The 27,352-nt window shown below is 40.1% G+C and overlaps 1 protein-coding gene across 3 annotated transcripts in view; it reads right to left on the bottom strand.

Annotated features, from left to right (window-relative positions):
- Tmem232 (transmembrane protein 232) overlaps positions 1 to 27,352 on the bottom strand; it is a 215,055-nt gene that overhangs the window by 185,586 nt on the left and 2,117 nt on the right. For all 3 annotated transcript variants that reach the window (XM_034521775.2, XM_076914662.1, XM_076914661.1), the window contains exon 2: positions 10,437 to 10,540. The gene's annotated coding sequence lies outside the window, so the exon portion shown is untranslated. The remainder of the gene's footprint in view (positions 1 to 10,436; positions 10,541 to 27,352) is intronic.

The following is a 27,352-nucleotide window of genomic DNA, read 5'->3' as shown; positions in this document are numbered from 1 at the left end:
GCATGCAATAACACACACACACACACACACACACACACACACACACACACACACACACAAACAAACATACTCACTCACACACACATACAGTCTCCACTCTAGAGATTGTAAAACCTGAGAGAATGGAGCTGATAGATGAGGTGGAGTAAAGTCTCATGCAACAATCAGCTTTATTCACAGCATCAGACTATTTGTGTTCTGGGGGTTACGAGGAGTCATCTGAGTTGCAAATATATCTAAGTGTATAATCACAAAGACAAGCTGCATGTGGCAAAAATGGTTTTTCATAGAGGCACATAAACACATAACAAGAGCCAGTTGAAATGAATAATCTGTATATGCTCATTCCTGTCTGCTATACCTCGGATGGGCAAAAAAGCACATTCCAAGAACACACAAATAAAATAAATGTAATTTAAAAAAACTCAAAATGACAAAAGAATTTTTGTATACAAGTAAAGTTAGCAGTGATCTAAAACTGAGCGAGACTGCCTTTCTTTTCAGAGAAGATGTAAAATTAAGCTTGTGTAAGACACCAACAGTGGTAAGTCCTCATCTTGGAATGAGACAAGCAAAGAACTGAATAAACATGTTTTTAAAAATGAAAACTGGTGACGTTGATCCTACAATTTGGTTGATTTGACCTTGGCTGACCATGTGGATGAGCAGTGAAGTGCATGCATGCCTACTGAACATGCCAACCAGATGAGGCTGTGTGGCTTATCAGCCATTTCTCCTCCCAACTTTATTGAGATACACTTGTCAAACCTATATGTACTCATTAAATAGATTTGCAATGCTTTAGATATGCAAATGTTGTAAAAGGATGACCATAGTTAACCAAAAATGCATATCCCCTCACAGCAGATTGTTTATCTGTGTGGTGGGTGTATTTAAGACTTTTCTTAGCTACTTTCACATATACATTGTTAACTCTGGTACCTGCAGAACTCAACCTTCCTGTCTGAGCTGCCCACCTTTGGCTAAGAGTCTACCCAAATTGTTTTGAGACTGAACCTTGAAAAGCTGTTTCTCTGGGAAAGTATCCATTTGGTGCTAGGTGGGAGCTTGCAGCTGCACAAACCTTGGCCCTAAGATGCTCCTGGCAAACTTGGAGTTCTTACTTTTGATTATGGCTAGCAATGGTCAAAAGGGACTGAAATTTATGTGGGTTGTCTGCTCTCGGGCAGCAAGGGCAAAATAACTTTGGTAGTTGGACTCTTTACAAGTCCCAATTAATTTTAGGTAATGATAGTAAGGCTAGAAGATCCAGAGCTCAAAATAGCGGGTATATTGAGTCTAGAGAACATGGTATTCATAGAAGAGAACAAGCAGGTTCTGGTTGCTATGAGCCACAAGACCTTTCAGGGTATTGTAGCTGCTGTGGAAGGGGCAAACATTGGTCTAAGGATTGCAGGTTCAAGAGAAACATACAAGGTAACCTCTTGCCATTGGGAAACAAACCAAGCGGCCTGTCAGCTCAAGGCTCTGAAGAAAACAATATAAGCCATCTTTCTTTGGTCAGCCAGGTTATACCAAAGGGGCAAGAAAATGAAAACTGAGCATTTTTTAATCTTATACATGCTACAGAAGTAAGTGCAGCTTTGGAGCTGGCTACAGATACCCGTCTTACATTATCCTCAAAAGTTAAGTGTTACAAGTTAACCTCTGGTGTATATGGTCTCTTACCTTTGGGGACAGTGGGAATAATCTTGGGAAGAAGTGGATTAACTTCTGAAGGATTTATTGTGCCTCCAGATATAATAGATGCGGATAGCAAGGAAGAAATAAAAATTATGGCATGTGTAAAAAAGACATGTAAATGGTAAAGGGGTTAGTATTGCTCAACTGTTGCTGTTTCCTTACATCAAGGGCAAGGCCACTCCAGTAGAAAGGACAGGGGCTTTTGGGAGTACTGGAAAATATGTCTTCTGGCAAACAATGGTTAATGATCAGAGACCTGAATTAATGGTACAAATCAATGGTGTTGACATAGAAGGTTTGGTGGATACAGGAGCTGATGTTGGTATACTTTCCCCAAAATCGTCGAATACAGATTGGCCACTTCAGAAGGTTTACACACAATTTACAGGAATTGGTAAATTATCACAAATAAGACGAAAGTGTTTGATGAATTACTTATGTGGGACCAAATAGGCAAACAGGGAAATTGAAGTGCTATGTGGCCGATGTACACATAAATGCATGGGGAAGGGATCTTTTACAGCAATGTGGTACTCAAATTAATATTCCTGGGATTCCAGAGACAGCAAATGAGGAAATCAGGGGTGATATGGTAGATGCTCCTGGGGAAGGTATTGATATGGGTGATCAAGAAAAACCACAAGCTGAGCTCATTATCCAAAGTCAGAACATCACAGAGATTGAGTTTCCAAACTTATAAAAGAGGCCACTGCTGACATACCAACAGCCTTGCCCCTAAATGTTTATCAAAAATACCTGTATGGCAAGTGCAGTGGCCCATAACAAAAGAAAAATCGAAGGCACTTGAACAACAGGTACAAGAGCAGCTGGAGGCTCAACATAGAGAAGAGTCTACCAGTCCATGGGATACCCCTGTGTTTGTCGCAAAAAAGAAATCAGGAAAATGGAGGATGATAATGAACTAAGAGCAGTTAATAAGGGAATCCAATGCTGTTGTCTACAGCCTGGACTTCCTTTACCATCTTTCTTACCGAGATCATGGCCTATAATAATAATCTACTTGAAAGATTGCTTTTTCACAATACCCTTGTAGTAGGATAGGGAAAGGTTTGTTTTTTTTCTACTTTGAATAATAATCATCCACTAAAGAGATACCACTGGAAGGTGTTTCCACAGAGAATGTTAAATAGTGCAATTTTATGTCAGTATTTTGTACAACAACCGTTAGAAATAATTAAAAAACAATTCCCTCAATCTATTATTTATTATTATATGGATGACATTCTGTTGGCTGATTCTGAAAAAGACATTTTAGAGAATATGTTTAAAGTAACACAAAGAATTCTGCCATGCTGGGGAGTTACAGATTGCTCCAGAAAAAAAAAAATACAAAGAGAAGATTCACTTAGTTTGAAGGTTATAAAATCAGTCAACAAAAATGTCAATCACAAAAGGTACATTTCCATAGGGAGCAATTGTAAACTCTTAATGATTTTCAAAAATTAGTTGTAGATATTAACTGGCTGACGTTTACAATTGGATTAAGTACATATGAGTTGAATAATTTGTTTCAAACATTACAAGGAGATTTAAATTTAAACAGTACAAGATATCTAATAGCTGAAACAGAGAAAGAATTAATTCTTATAGAACAAAGACTGCAATATGCTTATGTAGATTGAATTGATCCTAAACTTGCTTGTATTTTGGCCATATTGCCTTCAATTCGTTTTCCTACTGGACTCATTATGCAAAGAGAAGATAGTTTTATGGAATGGATTTTCTTAGCTTGTAAACTAAGTAAAAATTGAAGACATATACAGAAAAATTTATGAATTAATTATAAAGGTAGAATAACATTATATCAATTATCACAAACAGATCTGGCCAAAATTGTAATACCTCTTACAAATTCTGAGGTTATGTCATTATAGGTGATCAATGAAGACTGGCAAAGAGCTTGTAGAAATTACTTAGGTGAAATCAATAAATATTCAAAAAGCAAATGTATTCAGTTTATAAAAAGAACTAATTGGATTATCCCATGAATTGTAAAGAGAACACCAATACCAGAGGCACTAACACTCTATATGGATTCAAACAAGATGGAAGAGGGGGGACAGGTTATAAATCAGATAAAATAAGGGAGGTGATCAAAAGTCCATATACATCAGTTCAAAAATCAGAATTGTGTGCAATCCTTGTGGTATTATTAGATTGTCTTGAATCTCTTAATATCATTATTGATTCTTTATATGCAGAGTTATTTTTCATATAGAGACTGCATAATTTGTACCTGATAACAAAGAATTAACTTTGTTATTTATACAATTGCAATAAGCCATCAAAAGTAGAAATTATCCATTATTTATTACTTATATTTGGCTTCCTACAGGTTTGTCCAGTCCATTAGCCCAAGGAAATGAGGAAATTGACCAGTTATTCATAGGAAATGTGTTAGAAGCCTCAAATTTTCATGAGAAACATCATGTTCATAAAAATTTTTTCCATCACTTGGCAACAAGCCAAAGAAAGAATTTTAAATGTCCTACATGTTCTCAATACAATTAAACTCTGTTACTTGATGATGGCAGTAACCTTGGAGGTACCAAAAGAAATGACATCTGGCAGATGGATATTTTCCATTTTTCAGAATTTGGAAAGCAAAGGTATATACACCATACCATTGACATGTACTCAGGGTTTCAACTGCTTTTAGTTCCCAAAAGGCATACTGTGTGATTACACATTTATTGGAAATAATGGTAATTATGAGGACACCTGCACAAATTAAAAATGACAGTACTCCTGCATATGTATCCAATAAGATGAAGCAATTCTTTGCATATTACAATATAAAGCATGTTACTGGTATACCACACAACCTCACAGGACAAGCAGTTATAGGAAGAGCCAATCGTATCTTAAAAGAGATGCTTATTAAACAATAAAGGATAGTAAAAACCCATAGGGACAGTCTAAATAATATGTTGTTAACTCTCAAGTTTCTTAATGTTGTTGAAAAAGGAACAACAGCCTCTAAGAGACACTGGGTTATCGAAAAACTGAGCAACTAGGCTAACCAATAAACTATAAGGCTTTGTTGACATTAGAATGGAAACCTGCAATTGTTTTAAGATGGGGATGTGGTTATGCTTAAGTATCTACTGGGAATGAAAAAAATATGGTTACTGGGGGCTGGAGAGTTGGCTCTGTGGTTAAGAGCACTGACTGCTCTTCCAGAATTTCTGAGTTCTGTCCCCAGCAACCACATGGTGGCCCACAACCATCTGTAGTGGAATCTGATACCCTCTTCTGGTGTGTCTGAAGACAGCCACAGTGTATTCACATACATAAAGTAAATAAATCTTTTTTTAAAAATATGGTTACCAGTAACACTTATAAAGATTAGAGATGACCAGGGATCCAATCACTCTTATCAGCTGAGACATGAATGTCTTCAAAAAGCAAATAGCCCAGGTGATTCACATTTGCAGACTGTCTCAGTTATTGATTTCTCCAAAATATGAATGCAAATTGTCTTCAAAAAGACTAGCCCAAATCATTGATCACACAGAAACTTGGCAAACAATACATAAAATGAACAGACAACACAGAGACTACATGAATAACACAGAGGCTGGACAGACAATGCTGAGACTGGATAATGAAGAAACTGGAAAATAAATGCTAGAGCTAGCTTTTTAAAAACTAACCATTTTCCCTCTCAGTCCCCAAACAGGAATTCTTCATCCCAATTCAGCAGGAAGTAATTATTTAAGACTGCTGTCCCAATCCCTTAAATTGGGGTGGATGGTTTTGGTTGTTTGATGTGTTATGGTTGTTATCATCTAAGATTGTACGTTGTATTTACTTGTATATTGATAGAAACTTAAGCCGGGCAGTGGTGGCGTACACCTTTAGTCCCAGCACTTGGGAGGTAGAGGCAGGCAGATTTCTGAGTTCGAGGCCAGCCTGGTCTACAGAGTGAGTTCCAGGACAGCCAGGACTACACAGAGAAACCCTGTCTCGAAAACAAACAAAAAACTAACAAAAAACAAGAAACTTAAGGTTGTTTTGCTTAATTATTGTATAGTGATAGAAATTTAAGGGTTTTTTTGCTTAAGTATTGTATAGTAATATAAATTTAAGGTTGTTTTTGTTAGACTATTGTTTGACTATATTGTACATAAACTGTTTAAAGAGTGATTTAAAGTTCTAATTGTATGATTCTTATCATTTTTCTTATTGTGTGCAAATTGATAGTTAGATAAAAAGACTTTTTTTTTTAAACAAAAGGGGGATATGAAGTGGAAATTTCTGGTTTCTTTGGAGTTGTGCCATGTGGTGTTTTTCTAGAAACTGTCTTATGAGAGGATGCTTTGCTGAGAACAGACAGGTGTGTTTCTCTGGAAGCAGCCTGGAAAAGGTACATGTGATGTTTGTGAACACTCGAAAGACCACAGCTGTTCAGAAAGTGTATAAATATAGTCCAAGAGACAATGGGCAGTGCTGTGTGCTATCAGTATGCCTTACCATTTCTGGCTTGTCATCGCTGCTCTTTGCTGACGTCAGTCTTTGCTGACTATGTTGTATGTCACCTTGACATTCGTTGCTGGTCATTGCTTGCCATGACCTCATAGAGAGAAGCACACTAAAGAACTTCTGGTAGTGTTCCGGTGGCTCCAGGAGCAACCTGCCATTGCTGATTTGTGACTGGTGTTTTCTAGTGGCTCAAGCTGCCTCTGCTGATTCATGTGAACTGAACTGCTGATATCCTGACAACGCAGTCTGGATGTGCTCCAAAGAACTATTTATAAACAGGTCCATATCCTCCTTTACCCTATTAACCTATTTCCTATTAGCCTATTTCCACTACCTCTGGTGGGGGGTGGGATCGAAGAGCGGTTAAAGCATTTAAGAACCCTTATTAAAAGAAGGTTTTGATTTAAGAAGCAGATAGGCCCAAGTGAGGCTGCTTCAATCCCACTTAGAAGGGAGAACAAAATAATCAGTGGAGGCAGAGGGAGGGAGGGGCCTGGGTAGGAGAAGAGACAGGGAGGAGAAAAGAGGAACAGGATCAGATATGGGAGGAGGGACAGGAAAGAAGCCCAGAGGGCTAAGAGAATGAATGGAAATATGCAGCCTCTTGGGGGCGGAAGATGGAGGGACCCTCTAGAAAGTGCTAGAGACCCAGGAGGTGAGAGACTTTTAGGACTCAATGGAGGTGACCTTAGCAAAAATGCCCAACTGTAGGGTGCGAGAACTCAAAGACTCCACCTCCAGTAGAGAGACAGGGCTTCAAGTGAAGGGACAGGGTTACTAACCCACAGTCAAAATTTTTTTTTTTTTTTTTTTTTTTTTTTTTTTTTTTTTTGGTTTTTCGAGACAGGGTTTCTCTGTGTCTTGGCTGTCCTGGAACTCACTCTGTAGACCAGGCTGACCTCAAACTCAGAAATCTGCCTGTCTCTGCCTCCGAAGTGCTGGGACTAAAGGCGTGCACCACCACTGCCCGACAGTCAAAAATTCTGACTCAGAATTGTTCCTGTCTAAAAGAATTACAGGAACAAAAAAGAAGAGACAGAAGGAAAGGCAATCTAATGACTGTCCCAACTTGGGATCCATCTCATAGGGAGGTACCAAGCCCTGACAGTTACTGATGCTATAATGTGCTTACAGACAGGAGCCTAGGATGGTTATCCCCTGAGAGGCCTCCACAGTCAGACCAGACCTTAGGGAAAAATGAAAGAGAGAAAACAGGTTCACCTAGTGAGTTTTCAAAAGTAACTCAACTTATCTGCTTTGTCTTGAAGACAGGAGAGTGCAGGGCTAACCTAAAGGGGGCGAGGCTAGCCTATAGAGAGGGGGCAGGAATAAAAGAGGCAAGGGAAGCAGGAAGAGACAAGGATGGTGGAGAGCAATGGGAGCTTCAAACTACGCAGGTTCTGGCACCAACTCTTAGCCTCTGTTAGAACACTGCAGAGACCTGGGAAGGGTGTACAGCAGAGTAGGTAATGACATACGTTGTCCCTCACAGGCTAAAAAGGGCTTTGAGCATGGCAATTTCCCAGGCATGGGCAATTATTCTAAAGACTGGATCTGGCCAATGAGTAGGACTCTCAGTTGTCCCTGTAAATATTGGAGACCTGAGGGGCATGTAAAAAAATATAAAGACACATTTCTGTCTCCTATGTAGTCCTCAGTAAGTAGGAGGATCAGAAAAGCAGAAAGGTACCAAGGAGCCTGGGGGCCCTCTTTCCAATAGTCATTCAAGTTGCAGTTTACTTGTAAAATGGATGATAGCAATAGTTGTGTATAGATTCAATAAGGTGAAATACTTTGTATGTATGTATGTATGTATGTATGTGTGTGTGTGTGTGTGTGTGTGTGTGTATGTATGTATGTATGTATGTATGTATGTATGTTTGTATGTATGTATTATGAAGTATGGCATCCATGAAATAGATGATGTATTATAGGGTTGTGGGTCCTGCATCCAATCTGCCACTGGGCATGGCCACTCAGGTAGGCAGGACAAGGGGTGGGTACAGGCTATCGGGAAGCCTCTAGGCACCACTCAGGGGTGGGGAAGCACAGTCTGAGCTGTGGCAAGGTCAGAGCTGGCTCAGGAGAGCCCGGGCATTCAACGAGGCTGGTGCCATGGAGTTCTCAGACCCTTGGACAACCAGGCACCTCTGGGAGTCTCTGAAGAGCTCAGAACAAAGTGGGGGTCCAAGGGCTGGGTCTTGCATGGAGTGAGGAGGGGAGATCTGGCTGGTCCCACAGGGAGAGCCCTTGGCTTGATGGCAAAGGCTTGGTGGCAGTTGTAGCTAAGAGTTCAGAAAGGCTTCTACAGGAGACTAGACTGCGGCTCTCTAGGTGAAGGCCTTCTCTGTGGCTCCCCACCACAGATCTTGATGAAAAGAGGCAGTCCATGGTTCTGAATCATGTATTGCCATGGTGGAAAGTGGATGCATAAAACCATACCTTACTTCTCAGGGTGGGCCTGAGATTAAATACCTTTTGCAAGGAGGAATGTCTGGGAAGGAAATCTTAATGACTATGTCCTCTGGACGTCTAGAAACCTCATTAGCAAGGAAATCTCTGTCTTGAGCCTCTGTTATTTGTGATCACAACTCTTTTATGTGAGAAGCATGGCACATGTTCCAAGTCAAGAGTCTGGCAGGGATCTGGGAGTCACCTAAGCCTTAGGAGTGTGCCCACCGAGTCTCTGGGTCTCAACCTGCTCTGCCTTACCAGACTTGTGGCATGGTTTTACGTCCCACAATATATGATTGATCTAAACATATACATACATAGAACATATATTGTTATCCAGAAGGTTACTTTGTGGTTTTGATCCAAATTCCCTGATACTTAGGAGTAGAATAAATGCTTGGAAAACACCTACTAGAAGAGATTATCAAAATTAGTTTATAGTTATAAGTCCAGGATGTACATGATAGCAAACTAATCAACATTGTAAGTAAATCATTCACCCTCTACCTTAGCTACTGTTCTGTTGCTATGAAGAGAAACCATGAACAAGGCAACTAACAAAATAAAGCATTTAACTGGGGGCTTGCTTATGGCTTCACAGGGTGACTCCATGATCATGGCAGGAAACATGGCAGCAGACAGGCAGGCGGGGTGCTAGATCAGTAACTGAGAGCTCACATCTCTTCCACAAGCAGGAGAGAGAGAGAGAGAGAGAGAGAGAGAAGGCTGGGGCCTGGGCCTGGAGAGATGGCTCAGCAGTTAAGAACACTAACTTCTCTTCTAGAGGTCCTGAGTTCAAGTCCCAGGAACCACATGGTGGATAACAACCATCTGTAAAGGGATCTGAGGCCCTCTGAGGCCCTCTGCTGGTGTGTCTGAAGAGGGCCACTGTGTAGTCACATATATAAAATAAATAAATAAACCTTTAAGGGGGAGAGAAAGACAGACAGGATCTGTAGGCTTTTGAAACTTCAAAGTCTTTCCCAGTGACACATCTCTTCCAACAAGGCCATGCCTCCTAATCCTTCTAAATGGTCCACCAACTGGGAATTAAATGTTCAGATATCTGAACCTATGGGGGCCATTCTCCTTCAAACCACCACAGCTTCTAATACACTATTTGGTTGAAAATAGAACCTAGAACCTCACAATAAGGCTTCCTGCAGTATAAGTGTGTCCCATTTTATTCTTCCTAAAGATAATAACAGGCAGGCTGAGTCCTGACCTCTGCAAATAGGGGGTGGGGGGGGGCGGCAGATGTCAGTGTATAGCAACACCCTAACAATTTCAAATGTAAATAGAAAATCAAAATGAAACCAGCAGGGTTTTTTTTTTGATGATGTTGTTGTTTATCAAATGTGTTAAAGGTTTTTTTATTCTGTGTGGAAATCATAACACAAAATGTAAAAGGCTAAACTGGACTTGCTTAATTGAATTATTTTCCTTTTAATTTTTTGCCAAGCAATAGCCTTTGTGTTATTTTCTGAGTGAGAATATGTCATAAAACTGATATGTTTATGTTAATAGGATCTGTAAATTTTAAATTTCCTTTGATTCTCTAGGAATCCTCAAACGTGGGGAAATTCCTGAACTTTCGGGTCTAAATGGGAAAAAAAAGCTTTAAGTGAGTAAAGTTCGTCTAAGATTGGACTGATCTCTTTTTTAAGTAAATAAAATATCCCTTTGAATAGTGAGACAAAACAGAAAACCACAGTTACTGTTGATATCTGCTGTCCCGGGGACCAGCTCTTCCTCTGCCACCCTTGACTTACTGTTTAGAGGAAGGTCTGAAGCCTTATCCACATTCTCTCTTCTACCCTGCAAGGTGGCTGCAATGGTTCCAATAGCTTCCAAGGCCTTATCTTGAAGATTTTATCTGAATTGGACAAAAGAAAAGCTTGATTTTAAATTCTACTTACAAAAATGTAATTTTCATATCAAATGATATTTACTCTTAAATATATTCAAATGCCAAAATGGTATGATTAAAATTAATTTCCATCCTCTAGGACAGATGAAAGAAATAACAGTAAGCTCCAGGCACATGAATCCACCAGCCATTTCATTCTCATCTTATGTGCTGCTTCCACAGTGCTGACCCTGCCAGCCCCTGAAAATAAGGTCTGTCTTCCAGTCAGTGTCTTGTTCCTCTCTGCTTTTCTCCTGTGCCTGGGGACTCCCATGAGGGCTCCTCTGTGGCATGGTGTTGCACAAGCCAGCACCGTACTTTAATCCTGGCTTCATGCCAGGCTATGTCTCTGACATTGTGCCAGTAGCGTAACTTCTAGGTGTATCAGTTACTTCATATAGAAGTGAGGGTTACAATGTCCAGTTGCTGGACCCAGTATTCAAGTAGAAAGATTATTCATTATTGGGTGAACTTGGCCAGGGAGGGTATGCATGTAATCAGAGTGCACAATACACAAGCATGAGATTCTATAAAAGGAGATATGATGTTTTTTAATTTAAAAAAATTAGTGATCCTTCAGCGCTGGTGAAGCTGGTGAAGTGCAGAAGGTTTTGGGTCCCAGGTCTGAAAGCAACTTTGTAAAATAAATTAGAAACCTTGAAGCCCGAAAGATAACATAAAACAAAAACATAAAAGATAAAAAAGATAACATAAAACCTAAACACACCCCCAAGGAAAAGCACAGCTGCTTTGCACTTTCCAGTATGGAGGGTGGCCAGCTCTCTTTGTGACTCCAGGAAAGTAAACGAGAACTGGCCTGAGATTATATCCTCAGAGCCACTGGGAGGTAAAACAAGCTACAGGGAGAGGTGTGAAAAGATCATCTGCAAGGATGGAATCAGCATTTTGAACAGCATATAGAATACATATAGACCAACAACATATAGAATACACTGGACTGTTAAAGCGTGTGTATTCTCTGTAGATACAGTTTCTAGGATGTCAACACATTTTATCCCACAGTGGAAGCTTTGATACCTGCAGGGCAGAGAAGCTGGAGAGTTCATTAGGCTCCTGGACATGCAAATACAATGGAATTAGAAATATCTCAAAAATAAATTAATCATTTATGTATGGAAAAACAAAAATTATAAATCATATATAGATCAAAAACAGAATACCAAGAAGATTTCTAGAATACTTAGAACCGAATGACAAAATCACCACGTGTAAGAACTTGACACATGGCAGATGGCACTCCAGGAGAACTGTCAGGAAAGCATTTAATGATGAAGGCCAGGTAGGATTAGGCAACATGATAAATATAATAAAAGATGGGAAAAATACCAAAATGTAGAGATTAAAAATAATTAAACAACAAACAGTAATGATAGATAGAAAACATCTCAGATATTTTTTCTAAGTCAATACACTCAAAATAATCTCCTTTAGGAAAATTAAGACTGACATAATGGAATTCTACTTCTACCTATAACAGCTAACTGTAAGGACCATGCCAGCTGACAAGTGTTTTAAGGTGTAAAACAACGGGACTCCCCTACAGGCCCGCGGGAGTGAGATGAGCTTTAGGACCATGCCAGCTGACAAGTGTTTTAAGGTGTAAAACAACGGGACTCCCCTACAGGCCCGCGGGAGTGAGATGAGCTTTAAATCCTTGGTTTTAAGCCCCTGGTTGTGCTTCTGAAAATTAACCACATAGCTGTGTAGAGTGAAAAATTATAAAAATCATTTTATAAAATGTATATAGGCTTTTCTCTAAGCCTTACTTTAAAGGACATGGAAAATTTTCTCTGAAGCAAGCTAAAAATGTAGACTGGCTGGTTTCAGGAACAGCCGTTAAACCACAAAGGGAAGAAAGGAATGCAAGTCATCTAGGTGGTGCTGAGATACTAGTAACCGTGTCCAGAGCAACTGAGAAATAGTTGAGCAAGTGACAGGGAAAGGCAACAATGACAGGGCAAGACCACATTTTTGAGAAGAATGAGTATACAGAGTGTTTTCCACATGACCCTGACTCACTTAGGTTGGGTTCCTCTGGAATTTTCCTCTATTTTTATGTTATGTCTCCTTAGTAACCCTTCACCCCCTCCTCACTCCCCTGGCTTGTGGTTTTCCCCTTTTAAAAAACCCCTCAGCCAGCTGGTCTTTGTCAATTCAGCTCCTGCTAGGGCAAATGAATTGACCACTAGCAGGCTAACTCTCCCTAATAAAGCCTCTGCTCTTTGCATCCAGATTTGGTTTCTTGTGAGTTTTTGCGTGGCTGTGACTTCCTGAGACTTGAGTGAGGGTCTCCCCAGAGAGGGGGTCTTCAGCTGCATTATGATCCAGAAAATTCATCTCAAAAAGCAATGAAAACCAAGTCACAAAAGTGTTGTAAAGCAGTGTGTACAGTGGGTGATGCTCAGGAGTTCATCAGGAAAATAAACAACAGGTGGAATTCCTAGGTAGCAACATTGTTCTCACTGGTAAGAAACAAATGGCTCTCACAAGCACTGCTGTGATGCCCATGCACCTCTCCTTCCATGTCCACTGCTGTGACAAAACACCAGGCAAGACGAGACCCAGGGGTGGAAACTTTGTGTTAGCTCACAATTCCAGGTCACAGACCATCACTGTAGTGAGAAACAAGACCCTTGCTCTGTAATAACAGATTCAAGAAATCAGCAAAGCCAGTAGTTGTGATTTGATCACTCTGGAGAAGTGAGCACCAGCCTAGAGCAAAAGCAAAATTGTCTGGCAGTCCCATTTGGTGTGAAACGGTGGTGGTTGTACTTCCTGGGAAAAATCTGCTCCATTTTTCCTGTAAATTGGCACTCAAGAGTGTTATAATCTCCTGCTCATCCAGCCGAGCCCATTTCCCAGATTTTCTGATATGAAGGTTCACACTACCTAATGTTCTGACAATTAGACCATAGCACAGAGTACCTTCTCAGCACTGTGCAGATGGACACGTACCCAGGTCACCCTGAGGCAGGGGCGACTCATAAAAGTTGGGAGTGCATCTCCAACAGGGGCTTGATGCATGTATGGTTGGCTTAAAGAAAGTATAAAATCCTATGTATTAGACATATAAGACCACCAACTGTGATTTACAACTAACACAATCACTTTAAACTTTTCTAAATGAGCGATTCTCCAGAAATATTAAGTATAAACACAATCAATATAAAATAGCAGTATCCTTACTGTTGGAACAAATGTTTTAAATAAAAATGATTCAGGAAGCTTTAGATAACACAAAGTGATTAAAATTTAAACAGCAACTGCTTACATTTGTGTCTCACCAATCAACTGTTTGCTCCTTCGGGAAAACTGATATGAACTGATAACACACAAATAAAACCTTGCTCTGACATACTTGGTTACTATCCTAAATTGCTTTTACTCACCATAGGAAGGTGTTTGGCTTTGATGCAAACAACTAATGTGATAAACAACCTACAAGTAGACTGCAGAACTACTGTAAATGTCCATGAACTCTCTACAGGGCATATGCTGTGTGACAGGACACTTTATTTTCAGCGCTCAGTATACAATATTAAATATTAAATAAACAAACATGTGCATAGAAACCAGAAGAAAACTTACTTTCAGTAATATTATATTTAGAACTACCAAACAGTATCCACTTTAAGTGGTTGTCATTAGGAAATGCAATCTGGTTGACAAAGTAAAAGTGATATCTGTGTTTGAGGTTCCTATGTCTGAGGATGATTAAAATATGGCGCCGTCCCATAACAAATTATAATTTGGTGCAAAGGACAGGCCCATGTAGTGATATGGTTGCTTGTAACGATGCTGACTCTGTGATCATACTGTAGGCAGGTGAAAAATTGCCCACAAAAATAAAATGCTCACCACCACCACTGCATTCTACAAGTATACACCAGCAACTAGAAAGTAATCTACTTTAAATGGGCATAGAGGAAGTGGCAAGCATCTCTAGGATGTGCCAGAGACCTAGGACAGGAGACACTCCAGGGAGTCTATGAGGGTGACTCTAGCTGAGGCTCCTAGTAGTTGGGGATGGGAAGCCATCTCCCGTAGCCAGGGAGGACTTCTTGTGGAGGGATAAGAACACCAACCTATCCATGAAGTCTTTGACCCAAACTTTTTTCTGCCTACAAGAAGTGCAGGGATGAGGGATGAAGCAGAGACTGAGGGAATGGACAACCAATGACCAGCCCAACTTGAGACCCATCCCATGGGCAAGCACCAATTCTTGACATTATTAATGATACTCTGTTATGCTTGCAGACAGAAGTCTAACATAACTGTCCTCTTATAGGCTCCACCAAGCAGCTGATGATGCAAAGAACTACAGCCAACATTAGACAGAGCTTGAGAAGTCTTGTGGAAAAGGTGGGGGAAGGATTGGGGTCCCAGCAGGGAATAGTAACTCCACAAGAAGACCAACAGTCAATTAACCTGGACCTTTGGGGGGGCCCCAGAAACTGAGCCACAAACCAAATAGCATGCATGTGCTGGACTGAGGGTCCCTGCACATATGTAGCAGTTGTGCAGCTTGGTCCTCATGTGGGTCTCAAACAACTAGAAAGGGAACTAGACCTGACTCTGCTGTCTGCCTGAGGATCCTATTCCCCTTAACTAGGCTGTCTTGTCTGGCTTCAGTGGAAGAGGATGTGACCAGTCCTGCAGTGACTTCATATGCCAGAGTAGGTTGGTACAGGGGTTCCGGGGCTCCTGTTTCTCAGAGGAGAAGTGGACGAGCAAGGGAGGAGAGGCTATGGGGGGTATTGGGAGGAGATGGATGGTCTTTGACCAGTATGTAAAGTGAATTTTTTAAAAAAGTAAAAAATTTTAGATTTATATCATTCTCATATATTTTTTTTGTCTGCTTTGGTACTGAATTTTATAAATGTAAATATCTTTATTGTTTGTGTTTGTTTGTCTGCTTGCTTCAAAACAGGGTTTCTCTGTGTGTTCTCTGGCTATCCTGAAACTCACTCTGTAAAATCAGGGTGGCCTCAGAGTCATAGAGATCTACCTGCCTCTGCCTCCTGAATATTGGGATTAAAGGCACGAGTCACTAAGTAGCATAAATATCATGTTTAATGAGCAAAGTATCTAGAATGAGGAATAAAATTGATAATTCTCTCTGTCTGAAACATTCTAGTACAACATGCAAGCCTTTTGGTTGTTCTCACTTCTGCCAATTTACCATAAATAAGAAGGTCTGGAAGTCATTTCTTAAAATGCAGAGGAGCCACTAGAGAAAAGAGATTGACCAGAAAGGTGGAGAGTTTCCCCAAACTGAAGACACATTAAGTTTTGGTTTGAAAAGATAAAGATAAAAACCAAACTACAAAAAAGGCATACAATCAACCAATGAACAACTGAATACCCAACTGCCTAAGTAGAGAAATGGCTGAACTGTGGTTCTCTATGAAGCCTTAAGTATTAGGACACAGAAAGGTAAGAAGCAGAGTGTGGCAGAATATCCATTTTTTTTTTTTTGTGAAAAAGGATGAATCCACAGAGTGAAGAACAGCTTTGTCCTGACTCTGTGCTCTAGAACATCAGCCATGACTAAAGGAAGTAAACCCTCAAGTCTTGAGGACACTGGGCATTAGTTAGGTAGTACAGACCTATAATCATACAGGGTAAATGTGGTGATGAGGAAAGTCCTCCATGGTGTACAGAGGATACACAGTTTATCTGTATCCTTACCAAAAATGACCTCTCCACAGAGAAATGAGATCATGTAGACAATCTAGACTAGAAGAAAACTATAAGCTTTATTCTTTGCAGACAACCTCTCCTAGACTTCTCATTAAAAACCAGTGTTACCAGTATTTGCTTCCTTGCCCTATGTGGTAGTTAATCTCCATTGTCAATTTGGCTGGAGGTGAGCACTTTGTAGGCACTTAATGGGAATGTCTATGAGGTCATTTAACTGAAGAGGGAAGACCCACCTTCAATGAACCAGATCATAGGCAGGATGCCTTAGGCAGAATAAAAGATGGGAGAAGAGTGCCTGTAATCATCTCACTTTGCTTCCTGACTATGGACACAAAGTCATTAGGAACACCATGCCCCTGTATTCCTGCCTTCCCCTCCATGACTCTAACTTCAAGCCAAAATAAATACCTTTTAAAGATACTTTCAACATATATTTTGTGACAACAATGAGATAAGTCATTAACATATATCACACAGGCAATCTCAATGTAACATCACTGACAAAGGCATATGACAATGAAATTTTATGTTATATAAATAAAAGTATAAATATTACTTTATCTGTAAATTAGCAGTAGTTTATGAAGGTTCAAGAATCCAAGAACAGGGCCTGTGAGAGAGCTTTATTAGTAAAGTGTTTGCTTGTATAAGCTTAAGGATGTCAATTTGATGCCCCTACCCTACCCTCAAAGTTGTGTCAAAAAAATTGAACATGGTTGTGCTAGTCATCCCAGTGATGGTTAAGTGGAGTATGGTGGCTCTTCAGAGCTCACTGACCAGCTATATAGCCTTTTTGAAGAGCTCTAAGCTAGTGGCAGAACTATTCCCAAGAACCCATTCCTGATGGATATAGTTACAAAACACTACTGTACCTAAAGCTTAGGGAACATTGCAATGGTGGAGGCAGAAAGACTGTAAGGGCCAGAAGATCAAGAATTTTGCTGTAAGATAATTGTACCCAAGTGGACCGAGGAAACTCACAAGGTATCAGCCCCATTCAAAGAACTACAATGCTTAAGGAATGCTAAAAGTCAGAGAAATAGTCTTCTCTAGGGAAGAGCACAGTAAATGGTTATCCAATACCAAAGACTAGCTCGGAAAACACATTACATAGACTGGGCAGGTTATATGTATAATATATATGTATATATATAAACATACAGGCATGTAACAATAATTAATGAGCAAAGAGAATATGAATTTGAAAGAAGGCAAGAAGGGGTATATGTGAGAGACTTTGTAGGAAGAAAAGGAAAATGATGTAATCATATTGTAATCTCAAAAGTAAAAGAAAAATAAATAAATATCAAAACAACAAATAAGATGTGCAGAAGAGCAACACCTGAGGCTGAGGTTGGCCTGCACACACACACACACACACACACACACACACACACACACACACACACACAACTTAAGAGCTTTAGAAAGTTCCTGAAACTGGACAGATTTACTGGGCCCTTCATTCCCCAAGAGCAACAGTAATGGCTGCTAAGAGTCATTCTCAGACAAGACAATCTACAAAGATTCTCAATTCTGCCAAGCAGGCTGGAAAAGGCAGAAACCAACTGAACTGCTTAGAAGAGGCTTAGACCTGCTGAGGCATCTGGAAAGGACATTCTGTCACCTGTTGTGCTGTCGACAGGCTGTGCAGTGTCCTACAGGTTCACAGTTTTGTGACCTGTTACCCATTCTGAGGTGAGCTTTATAGTGATGCAGCAGTCAACGTTTACTGGTCAGAAACCCAACCAAACAGAACCCCTACAGAGAGTATCGCTTACTTTGTTGCTTTTGAGTGGTGTAGAATGGACCAATGATGCTAAGAATTGCACTGTTGATGACATTAATCATGAACGAGAGAATTCACAATGTGTAAAAAAAAAAAACACACAATACAAAGCAAACCTTAAGTACAGGTTTTCAATGAGCAAGAGAGCCATTGACTGAATTTAAAAGATTCCTCCAAGTCGATAATGGAGCACAAAAGAGAAGAAATTCATTCCAAAGGCTACTGTCAATTGCTGACTCATTCCTTACGAGTTTCATCACTATCCCTTCATGAGTTGCTCAATTCCTACCCTAGAAAGGGGGCAGAAAATTGATATATTTTTTTAGACAGTTCCCTGAAGCAACCTAGTGTGTGATTAAAAATTCATTGCACTTACTTGAACTCAAATCCCTAGGAATCAGAAAGACTTGCTTGTCTTAAAGTTTATACAATGCTGAATAACCAAACTCCCTGGTTATGGGGTCAGAAGTTGCATTCTAGGACCAAGTTCCCTGGGCTATTTTTAGTCTTTCTGAAAGCACTGACTGCCCACCTCTGTGTCTGACCTAACATCCTTGTGAGTATCAAAACCATTCAAATGTATTCTTAGCAAATCACCATCTTTCACCCACCCACAAGCTCAGCATGTAACTGGAGAGCATTTAAAACTTGTAAGACACCATCCCCACTTTGCCATAACCTGTATTATGATTCTCCCACAAAGTGTTTTGGCAAATGCCTTGATTTAGTGCAGTCTTTGTTCCGTGCCTATCAAGATTTCATGCAAGCGTTTCTCTAGTGTGACATGATTATTTGGGGTAACACGGATCTCTGCTCCAAGACCATGGTCATCCACATTTGGATTATGAATAAACTATCTTTTATTCTCTAGAAGCAAGAGCTGTGTTTTGACATTGATATTTATATAAACAGGTCTTTTTCTGAACTTGAATCTGGGTATGTTTAACACTTTACAGATTGTTTTTCTTAGAACTAAGAAGCAACTGAATGGTTTGTTCTGTGATGATCTCATTATTTTATTTCCCAGGTCATATCTATTTAAATCGGCTGAAATAACACAATAGCATATGGCTATTACTACAGCTCAGTATGAATCCGCATGTATTTTCTTGCAAATGTATTTACATGTTTGAATTTAGAGTGCTATTCCATGCAGACTTCATGAGGGATATTTCTTTTAAGAATTAGAAGAACCTAGGATTTTATATATAAGCCCCAAGTTTTTAAATGAACTATAAAGAACTGTATCTATGTTTGCATTTTGTTTTAATATGGCCTTTTCCTCCGAGCATGGCATGACCTGTCCATTGTCACCTTGAGTACAAACAATCCTGGCTTAGTAGCCATGAAATAAGCAGAATCCCATAGTGAGGGCCAGCTCCGTGGTGATGCTTGATTGACAGCTCCTAATGGAAGAAGAGGGAGAGGAGGATTGCAGGTGTGGATTTCAGCCATTAGCTCCTCCTAGATTCAAGAGCTACAAATTATCTTGGGAGATCCTATAAGACAGGAACCAGACAGTTAAGTGAAAGTGGATTTTTATGTTGCAGATTATCTATGGTTGCGTCCACAAAGCAGCGGGGCTTTGCAGAGAGCCGCTGCTTCCTGTCATCTATGTTCCCATTGGTATACCGTGCCATGCACACTCCTGTAAGCAATTGAAATGAAATCATTGCTTCACACACCAGGCTTAGGTGGAGTTGGCATGTTGACCTGTTATTAGCAGCCTCACTGGAGTGAGTAAACTCTGCTCACATTTTCCCAGGAAATGTTACACCACAGATTTTTGTTTTACAAAGACTTTGAAACAAAATGTATTCTGAGAGGAAATATATAGAATTATATGAGGAGAAGCTTTTTTGAATAGCTCTTGAGGCTCAGACTTTGGAGGTGTGACAGATGGTTGGCTCAGCCAATATAAGACAATGCAAGAGAAGAAAGTAACAGCAGATTATTAGCAACAAATGCCTTCATCTTTTATTTATCTTGGAATCCCATCTTTTCCCCTTCTTTTTTATAAGTCTTGCTAGGATGATAACTAGCTTTAGTTTTTTTTTTAACTTTTAGAGCTTTTGAATGCTTTCTTCTGTTGCTTTCTGGCTTCTGTTGTTGCCAACAAGAAATCAGCTGTCAATCTCTCTCTCTCTCTCTCTCTCTCTCTCTCTCTCTCTCTCTCTCTCTCTCTCTCTCTCTCTCTCTGTGTGTGTGTGTGTGTGTGGTCTGTGGTCCAGCTAATCCAATACTGGCTGTCTAGGAATGGAAAGTCCAAGTAACCAGTAGTAGCTCTGTCTCAGCTGGTCTTCAGTAGATGCTGGAATTGCAAAGGGTCTGATGCCAGTGAAGAAATGAACGTGCTAGCAAGGTGAGAACCAGCAGGAAAAGAGCAAAAGCCTCCTTCATCCATATCCTTATATAGGCTGCCAGCAGAAGGTGTGGCCAGGATTAGGTCTGCATCAAAGATCTGAAATATAGGTGTGTCTTCACACTTCAGATTAAGCAAAAAGTGCTCGTGGTATGCCTTCTATTTGGGGGTTTTAGTTCACTTCAGATGTAGATAAGTTGACAACCAAGAACAACAGCCTTCCCACTGTTTGCATCATTTTATGTGCAAAGCACCATTCTCTCTTTCTCCTTTGCAGCTCATCATCATTGTAGTTCCTTTCAGCCTGTCTATGCTGATGATTCTCAGGGTGACCTTCACTGCTTCTGCACATCAGAACTCACTGGTACTTTGGTGAAAGTTCGGGATGTTTTTATCTCTGGGCTTCAGGTTATTTGTTCTGCTTTGAATTGTTTTGGTTTCCCCTGAGTCTTTCTCTTCTCCCCTAGTACTCTTGTTAGACAAATGTAAGTATACTGAAAGGAACTCACTTTTTCTCTCTTTCTTTGGTCTGCTTTGGTTTTTAGACTTTCAACTCCAAAGTTTTGTTTATTTCATATATAGAGTGTATGTGTGTGTGTGTGTGTGTGCCCATTTCTGTCTTTATTGGTATTCTACATTTTACCAAATGCTTACTTGATTTCTTCCCTGATTTTTTAAAAATATGGTTCCCATTCATTCTCTGAAAATACACAATGGGCTCCTTAAAGGACTGAGCTGTTAATCTGACAGCTTGTCCCTTTTATGAAAACTTTACTGTCTTAGTTAGGTTTTTACTGCTGTGAACAGACACCATGATCAAGGCAACTCTTATAAGGACAACATTTAATTGGGGATGGCTTATGTGTTCAGAGGTTCAGTACATTATCACCAAAGTGGGAACATGACAACATCTGGGCAGGCATGGTGCAGGAGAAGCCAAGAGTTCTACATCTTCGTCTGAGGCTGCTAACAGAATCCTGGCTTCAGGCACTAGAGGTAGTGTCTTAAAGCCCACACCCCCAGTGACACACGTACTCCAACAAGGGCACACCTACTCCAACAAGGACATACCTCCTAATAATGCCACTCCCTGGGCCAAGTATATACAAGCCATAGCAGTTACTCACTTTCCCCTCCTATATATAATTTGCATTTTCCTGATTCTTTGCATGTTTTTCAAACATTTTTTGAAAACTGACCATTTGAAGCAATACTCTGTAATGGCAATTATGGGCTCATTCTCCACATCTAGAGGTTGTTTTTCTTTTTTCCTTGGGCTTGTGCATAGGTGCCTTGGCTAGATTGTTTTAGTAAAGTCTATTCACTTTCAGTGTGAAGCCTTTGGCACCAGTCTGCAGAAAACACAGTCATGGGCATGCACACAACTACTCCCAGGGTAACAGTGGATTTGACACACTCTCTTTGGCTGTGTTCTCTCTCTCTCTCTCTCTCTCTCTCTCTCTCTCTCTCTCTCTCTCTCTCTCTCTCTCTCTCTCTCAAATTGTATACCTTACTCTGTGTTAGGTCTCCATTTAGTCTCCAGTAATTATCAAGCTGATATTTTATTACTTTAAAAATGTTCTACAAACAAAATTGCTCAGCAAAGTGATTGGTGTAGTCTGGTTTCTGTTGGTGGGGTAAAACAGCAACCAAAAGCAACTCAGGGAGGGACAACACACAGTCCATCATAGAGGGCAGTCAAGGTAGAAACTCCATCAGGAGCTTGGAGCAGAAAACATAAGGGATCACCGCTTGCTCGGCCAGCTCACAGGCTCATGCTTAGCAAGCTTTCTTATGCAGCTCAACACCACCTGACCTAGGGATGGTGCCATCCACAGTGGGTTGGTTCCTCCTACATCAGTTTGTAATGAAATCAATCCTCAACAATGTGACTGAGACAATCTGTCAATTGAGACTCCAGTCTCATATAATTTCAGACTGTGCCAAGTTGACAGTCAAAGCTAATCCGGATACTGACACAATTTAATTTGGATATAGGTTGCTTTGAGGCCAGTTTTGAGGTCTGTTCTGACCCAAGAAGGGCTCCCTTTAGCCACCCCTACCCATCTCAGTGACCTAAATGACAGAAGCTGCTGTATTAAAGGGACTATTTAAAATTGACCAGTGTGAATCAACTGGTGGACGTCTAGGATGTTTCCATTTCTGGGCTATTATGAATTGAGCAGCAATGATCTTAAATCATCAGGTGTCTCTGAAGCAGGATATAGAGTCCTTTTGGTATATGCCCAAGAGTGGTGTCTTGGTTAGGGTTTCTATTGCTACAACAGAACACCATGACCAAAAGGGCAAGGAGAGAAGATGATTATTTAGCCTACACTCCCATATTGCTGTTCATCATCAAAGGAAGTCAGGACAGGAAATCAAATAGAGCAGGAACCTAGAGACAGGAGCTGATGCTAAGGCCATGGAGGGGTGCTGCTTACTGTCTTGCCTCTCATGGCTTGCTCAGCCTGCTTTCTTATAGAACACCAAACCATCAAGCAATGGATAGTCCCACCCACAATGGGCTGGATCCTCCTCCATCAACCACTAATTAAGAAAATGCCTTACAGCCAGATCTTATGGAGGCATTTTTCTCAGTTGAAGTTTCTTTCTTTCAGATAACTCTAGTTCATGTGACAAGTTGACAGGAAACTAGCCAGCACAAGCGATATAGCTGGGTCATATGGTAGATCTATTGTTAGCTTTTTAAGGACCTGCCACACTGATCTCTATGGAAGCTGTAACAGTTTTCACTGTCACCAGCAGTGACTAAATGTTCCCTCTACCTACCTCCATTCCAGCATTTGTCATCATTGGGGTTCTTTTTATTTAATATCATGATAACCATTTGACAAAGTTAGTTCCTTTAATAACATTGTCCCATATTTTTCACATAGCTGCTTTACTCCCTGGGGAATGTCCCCAAGATGTTACTGTAACAACTGAGGTGCAGGTAGCAGTGGGTGATGCCATCCCTGGACTGGTGGTTCTGGGTTCTATAAGAACGCAAGCTGAGCAAGCCAGGGGAAACAAGCCAGTAAGCAGGCCTCTGCATCAGCTCCTGCCTCCAGGTTCCTTCCCTGTGTGAGTTCCAGTCCTGACTTCCTTTGGTGATGAACAGCAATGTGGAAGTGTAGGCTAAATAAACCCTTTCCTTTCCAACTTGTTTCTTGGTCATGATGCAGGAATTGAAACCCTGACTAAGACAGGGGAAGATGAATGGCTCCTGTAATCTTTCTATGAAAGTTCAGTTTTATATTTACATTGGTGCCTGCTCTTATAATTAGTGTGCCTTGCTTTGAAACATTCACTGGTTTTCCAAGTTAACAATGAGCCCAACTTTTCTTTTAATTACATTTATTTCTTCAAAACTGCAGCAGGCAGAGCCAGTTCCTGGACTACAATCCCAGCTCAGTGCCTCATGCTGGGTTATACCATCCACTAATAACCCGACACTCTATGTGAGTGTGTACTCAACTACTAACACCTCATCATTTATAAATGTTTTCGAGATGAATTCCGGAAACGACTAGATGTAGGAGTAGATCAGATTTTAAGTGGGTAAAAGCTAGATAAAAGAGGAAAATGGAATAAGAAAATAAGGCAGAGGTGAGGTGGATCCGTTTGTGTCATAAAATCATATTTATTCACTTGCCAGGGGTATGATACGAGTTTATCTTAAAAATAATGCTCGAAGCCACAATTTATTGTGTTTAGAAGCTTAAAATCTAATGGGTTGTAGGACAAGTAGTCATTCCTGGTAAAGTTACAAGACATTTTCCCCCAAGCCACCATAAAGAAGACAGACACTAATGGAATGAATACTCTCCTCAAGGTAAGAATAATAAAGAATTTCATGGGATGGTCTCTTGTGCTCAATATAAATATATGGTGTTCCAACCAGCAATAGACAATCTGATGTCCCAGCTTTTGTTCTGAGGAGCTTAGCTGCCTCAGAATAGCTGTAAGAATAGCTGTAGCTTCCAAGGATAGCACCATCTGCAACTGCATGGAGATGCCTGCCTGTCACAATGTCCACCATTGTGCAGAGGGATTCTGTGTCCAGAGCTGACAGATATCTTCCCAGACTCTAAGAGTGCTTCATGAAGAGGACTCATGCTCTCAAGAAGACAACAGCATGCTACCCAGATTGCCTACCCTGAGGAATACTGAATTAAATTTCAAACCATGCTACATAGTAGGTTTTTATTTTGTGAGTTTCTGTAGTGTGTGTTTGCATGCCTGAGTGTGTGCAAGTGGGAGGGTTGGGGGGGTGAGTGTTGTGATGTATCTGTCTGTATGTGTGTGCATGTGTGTATTTGTGTGTTTGTGTCACTGTGTCTCTGTATGTTAGGGTGTGTGTGTGTGTCAGGGTATGCCTCTGTTAATGTCAGGAACAAAAGGAAAATGGAGTTTGCTTTTCAAATAATGTGTGCTTATTTTAACCTGTCTGATGTACTGATGTTCCAAATAAGAAATACTGAAACACAAGAAAATAAAGATCATTTTATTCATCAGAATTCCTCCAGGATGTCTTAAGAAAAGCAACTCTGGAAGAGACACCTACCCCTGTTCCAGGGGGTAGGTGAGGGAGATGTTCCAGAGGACTGTGGTAGGGTGGGGTGGAACTGAAAACAGTAAAAAGAGAAGGAATGTAGCAGAAATGCAAGACCTTATGAAGTAAAATCTTTGAATACCCATAAATCATTTAGAAAAAAAGGCACAGAAAGACTATTATTTTTTATTATGCTATTAATATATTTTAATTTTATTATAATTATGTAACATAATAATTATAAATATAATATAATAATTATAAATATAATATAATTATAAATATAATATAATTATAAATTATACAATTAATATATCTTAATTTAATGCTATAATTTTATTATAATATTAACAGTATTATTAATACTAATATTATTACTTATTTAATTTGTGTAACAAGTTATTCCAAAATGTAGGGGGCTAAAACAAGGATGCTCACATGTGACTGTCATGGATGCTCTGGGGTAGGAATTTTTGTAGCATCTTGAGGAGGCAGAACTGAGCTGGGTTTCCCCATGATGTTCCCATGATGTTCCCATGATGTCAAACAGCAGCCATAGCTTCCATTGGATGTTGGTGGTGGGTTTCAGACCACACATGACTGAGTAGGTCTGCTACCAAAGTGGTCATTGGGAAAGAAGCGCTGCGTGGCAGTTGCAGGCTCAGTTCCTGAGGGCTCTCCTCAGTGCACTTAGGTGCTTTTACCTTGCAGAAGCTGGCTGCCCACACTACAGAGAATCCATGAAGCCAAATGGAAGCTTCCATACACAGCCTCACAGAGTCTGCATAGTTAGTTTATGTCCATTGTCATTTATTGGTGGGTATAATCTGATGTGAACTGGGACCACAAAACAGTGGGAATACCAAGAGGTTAAGAGAATTGAGACAGAAGGCTTTTTACATTGTTTGAGTTGGGTTTTGGCATTTTTTGCTTTGTGTATGCATGTGTGACAGTGTGTATGCGTGTATGTGTGTGTGCATGTGTATGTATGCATGGTTGCCTATGTGTGTGTGTGTGTAAGCCAACAAATGTACCCAAAATTAATTCTGCTTGTACATTGTTGGTTTCTTTTTTATGATAATTTTGATGATACTTTGTTTAAGATTTCTCGATCTATGTTCAAGAGATTTTGATCTGTAGTTTTCTGTTTCTTAATCCACATTTTAGCCACCAGTAAACTACTACCTGTTTTTGTGCAGCTCTCATCACGGATGTATTTTCTCACCAGCTGTGGTAGGTAACACGGCCTTGCTCTGGAATCTCACTCTGCCTTTGTTTTGTTATGGTCCTCAGCGTACTCATGGAGCAACACCCTTGGCTCAAAACTCTTGGCAAGACTTGTGAATTTTCTTTTGCAACTAAAAGCACTAAGTTTTTTTGTAAATTATTTCTTTTACTCTTTGAGATTATAGTGTAATTACTTCATTTCCCTTTTCCGAACCCTCCCATATTCTCCTCCTCACTCACTTCCAAATTTGTGGCCTCTTTTTTCATTAAGTGTTGTTACATACATGTATACATGTTACATACATGTATACATATACATATGTTACAATTTCTAAATCTAAATAGGAAATTTTGGGAAAGTCTACCTGTGATGCTTTGGTATATGCTTGACGCAGGAGTGGCACTATTAGAAGGTCTGGCCTTATTGGAGTAGGTGTGTCACTGTGAGTATGGGCTTAAGACCCTCACCCTAGCTGCCTGGAAGTCAGTCTTTCACTAGCAGCCTTCAGATGAAGATGTAGAACTCTCAACTCCTCCTGCACCATGCCTGCCTGGATGCTGCCATGTCCTGCCTTGATGATAATGGACTGAACCTCTGGACCTGTAAGCCAGCCCCAATTAAATATTGTCCTTTATAAGACTTGCCATGATCATGGTGACTGTTCATAGCAGTAAAGACCTAACTAAGAAACAGCCTTTCTGGTAGATCCACAGATCCTTCTATTTCTTCTACCTTGCTAGATGATAGAATGACAGAGAAGTTATCTTCCTGTGTAGAAACGGCCATGAAGATGAAAAGCACATATGAAATTGACCAACAGAAGTATAGAACACTTGCAGTACTGGGAACTACAACTAAACGTATCTACCTTTGTGGTATTGTTGAAAGGACAAATCCCTGTTTGGGTAAACTACTGGAGTTAAAGGCTGAGGGGTGTGTTTCATCAAATACAATCCTAAGCTGTTCCTTATATTCCTGAAAATCAAATAAAATGTATTTCTTCAGGAAATCTTCTAGAATTAGTGATCCTAAATCCTACATGGTACCTCATAGCTTATGACATGCATCCATATACATCAAATTTACATATTCATATTAACTTTGTGGCCAAAGTACAT

Source organism: Arvicanthis niloticus, chromosome 17 (assembly GCF_011762505.2).
Source record: "Arvicanthis niloticus isolate mArvNil1 chromosome 17, mArvNil1.pat.X, whole genome shotgun sequence".
NCBI classification, from domain to species: domain Eukaryota; kingdom Metazoa; phylum Chordata; class Mammalia; order Rodentia; family Muridae; genus Arvicanthis; species Arvicanthis niloticus.
The sequence above is the reverse complement of the archived record's forward strand: the minus strand, read 5'-3'. Positions and strand labels throughout refer to the sequence as shown.